Source organism: Humulus lupulus, chromosome 2, assembly GCF_963169125.1.
Source record: "Humulus lupulus chromosome 2, drHumLupu1.1, whole genome shotgun sequence".
Classification (NCBI taxonomy): Eukaryota; Viridiplantae; Streptophyta; class Magnoliopsida; order Rosales; family Cannabaceae; genus Humulus; species Humulus lupulus.
Genome location: NC_084794.1, coordinates 247617140 through 247620945, shown reverse-complemented (window position 1 = coordinate 247620945; position 3806 = coordinate 247617140).

Genomic DNA, 3806 nt, shown 5'->3' with positions numbered 1-3806 from the left:
ATTTTCTACACATTTTATAATTTCCATTTATTGATATTTTTGGGTAGTTTTATTTTAATAAATAGGAAAATAAATAAATAAAATTCAAAAGGGCAAGTGGTGGACGTGTAGTGTATGGTGTGTAGTGGGAAAAGGATTGTTTTTTTTAGGCAATAAAAGCAAAAAAATTGGAAGACACTAGCTATTTTGGGATAGGAATGTGATCACCCTTTATTCTTTTATATCTATTATCATAAAAGAAAATAATAAGAAATTAAGAGAAAATAAAATGGAAAAAGGAAACTTACCATTTTATGTTGGTGAGGCTTTATTGAGAGAGTTGAATAAAAGGGAAAGGAAAGGAAGAGGAGGGCATTCTTGTGTGGCTGCCGTGACCTAGAGAGAGAGATAGAGAGAGAGAGTGTGGCGTGTAGAGAGAGAGGGAGAAGAAGAAAGAAAGGAAGAAGAAGAAGAAGGAGAAGAGGAACCAAGTCTAGAGTATGTTTTTCTTGTATTTTTGTTTGTCCAATCTCTTTTCTTCTTGATTATATGATTTTGACTTTGTTTATTTGTTGTGTGTGATTGGATTTCTTTCTCCTTCTCATGGTGGTTTTCAAAAAAAAAAACCCTAGGCTTGAACAAGGGGTGGTGAAGTTTGGGTGTTGATCATTTTGTATTCTTGATTTTACAATCAAGAGAGGTATCAAATCTATAACCCTAATGATATGATGTTCATGGATTGATGGAGTGTTTTCTTATAATTTTATGCATGGGTTTATGTTGTTGGGTTTGATTTTTATGGTTGTGTAATGAGAGTATGTGTAGTGATGATGAATGTTTAAAATACATGAAAGAATAGGTTATTTTTTTATTGTATGTGTTTCGGCCTAAAGGGGTATTCAAAAGCATGATTTTTATTTTTATTATGTTTTATGTCAATGAAAATTTTAGAAACACGATAGGTTGTGGCAAGATCTTGTATGAAGTTATGATGATTGTGATTTTTGGAATAATTGCATGACAATAATGTATTGAGAATATATGTAACACAAGATCAATAGTGGTTGTGGTTCATGACTTGTGAATAAGTTCTAAGGTGAATGATGAATTATTGTATACTCATGATGTGATTAAAATGGATAAAGAGGTTAGAAGCATGCTAGGGTTTGTGTTGAAATATTGTGCATGATTGAGCATGAATTTTGTGAATATAATGAAAGGAATAAATTTTATGATTTAATGTGCTTGCTGATTTTTGTACAAAAAATGATGTTGTTCATGATGAGATTAATGTTTTGACTGCTCAAATAAAGTTTGCAAATGTTTTGATGTTTTAAGAAATTTAATGAGAAATTTAATTATGCTTTGAAATGATGTTGTGTGTAAATAGTCACCTACAGAATTTTTATTGAATTTTTAGAAAATATGAGGTTTTAAATTGAATATGGTGATTTTTAAAGGTAAAAATAGTTGCTGGAATTTTTGTGAGAAAATGTTAAGTGTGTTTCAATAAAATAAATTTGATGAGTTTTTTAAACAAAATTATCATCCTAAGTTATGGTAATAATGAAAAATGGTATTTCAAAATGGTATGAATGCATATTTTAATAAGTTATGATTTTCCTTTATTTTGATTGAGAAAAATATTTAGATTCTATTTATTGTGATTTTTTTTAAAGAAATTAAATAGTGGCTGAAAGTTCGGTTTAAAAAGTTTAAAAATGACTATTTAATTGTTACATATGGATTTATGTTACATAAAACTAAATCTTAAGTAATTTAAATAAAAATATATTTTTCCCACACTTAAAAATATTTTTTTCTCACATCATTTATGTAACACAATTAACCAATGATAAAATTTATTTTTCTAAAGAAACATATTAAACATATGTATTTTAATTAATTCCAAGTTTTTTTTATAATTCTTTGTAATTTGAGATTAATAAATGAAATTGTCACATGTTTTATTTTTAAGCTAAATCAAATTATTTTATAAAATAAAATAATGTTTTGAGAAATTTAATCAACTTAGAAATTTTAAGAAAAATAAAGCATGTTATATGTCTATTAATTTTAAAACAATAAAAGTAAGAAATGTAGAATTGTCGTTTTTAAAAAGTTGCAATTACGTAATGCTCCCACGTATGCATGTTACATGCAAATTCACTTTTACGTCCAAAATTATGTTTATTATTCAACTATGTGGTTTTTATAAAAAGATCATGCATGTAAAATAGGTAAAATGAGCATTATTCTTTTATGGCTTTATGTGTTGTTAAGAATAATTGCTTGTTATGTGTAACTGTTATTATGTGTGCATGACCCACGCACACATGAGTTGTATGGGAGGGCAAAATAGTAATTTTATGAACCTAAGAAATGCTGTTTTGATTATGATATAGGCTTGTTGAAAGATTGTGAAAATTTCTTAGCTTGGACCTGAGGTAAGGAAGTTAGATAGATTCTATGATTTTATGCTATGAATGGTAAGACTGTTGTATGAATGAATTGTTATGAATTATGAATGTCATAATGTGATGATATGTTGAATATGATATGTTTATGGATGTTAGATACATCCAACGAGTTACTATAGATAAAGACGTAACTCCTAGGGCGGACGCGCCGAGGTTATTCAAGGACCAGAGACTCTTGTTTACATCATAGGGTGACATGGACAACTAGCGAGCCATGCTCATCATGTATGCTGTATGAATATGATTAGGGTGACATGGACAACTAGCGTGCCATGCTCATCATGTATGCTGTATGAATGTGATATGATGATATGTTACGATTACGTTATGATATGCTATGATGATATGTTATGAAAATGTTATGATATGCCATGATGTTTTAGATGAACGTAATTTGTTGTGTCTTTACTTGCTTATTGTTGTAGCTTTTAGCTCACCCCCTTACTTTCCTTCCAGGTAGCAAATAGGATTTCCTTATGGCACGCGTGGTGACGTGAGGAGTTCTATCATCGTGGGGTGTATGACGTGGGGTAATCCTAAGGACGAAAAAATGATCATCTTAGAACGCCATTTAAATTATGTTTTGTTTTAAGAGACTTTCCTAATTATCAGTGGGACTCAGTTATTTAATTTTGCTTCTTTTGAACTTTGCATAAAAATTCATGTTTTCTTTTAAAACTAATGGCGCCAACTTGCATGGTTTTTAAGCAAGTCCCCACTGAGACTTTGATAATGAGTGGTATTCTTTAACAAACTATGTTACGCGAATGTTTTATAAGTATTAGTTTAGGGCATTCTTTACATACCAGTCTAGAGAACATAAAGTATGGCGAAGATGAAAGCCTAAAAAGATATGTACACAGGTTCAACATGGAAGCAGGTAAAGTAGGGAGCCTAACCCGAGGGGAACTCAAGATGGCTATCACAGCTGAAGTGCGCCTAGGCAGCAAGCTATGGGTTAATATCCTCAAAAGAGAGGTCACCGACTTAGACGACTTCTATGAGAGAGTACAAAATACAACCGCATCAAAGATGGCCATGAGAACCATAAGGCGGGAATAAGTGAACTCCTATCTAAGACCTCTACCCATGAAAGTTCAAATGGTGCACAGAAGAAGAGAGCGTATGAAGGGCAAAGGGACGACCAACAGAGAAAATACAAAGACGGAGGTGAACTAAGGCAAACGCCTTACACCTTCTTCACAAACCTGACAGATACTAGGGAACATATCTTCATCACAAATGAAAATCAGGTCCCCTTCAAGAGACCCCCGCTAATGAAGAGATACTGATCTAAAAGGGACCCCAGTAAGTATTGCCAATACCACAGGATATTGGCCACACCAC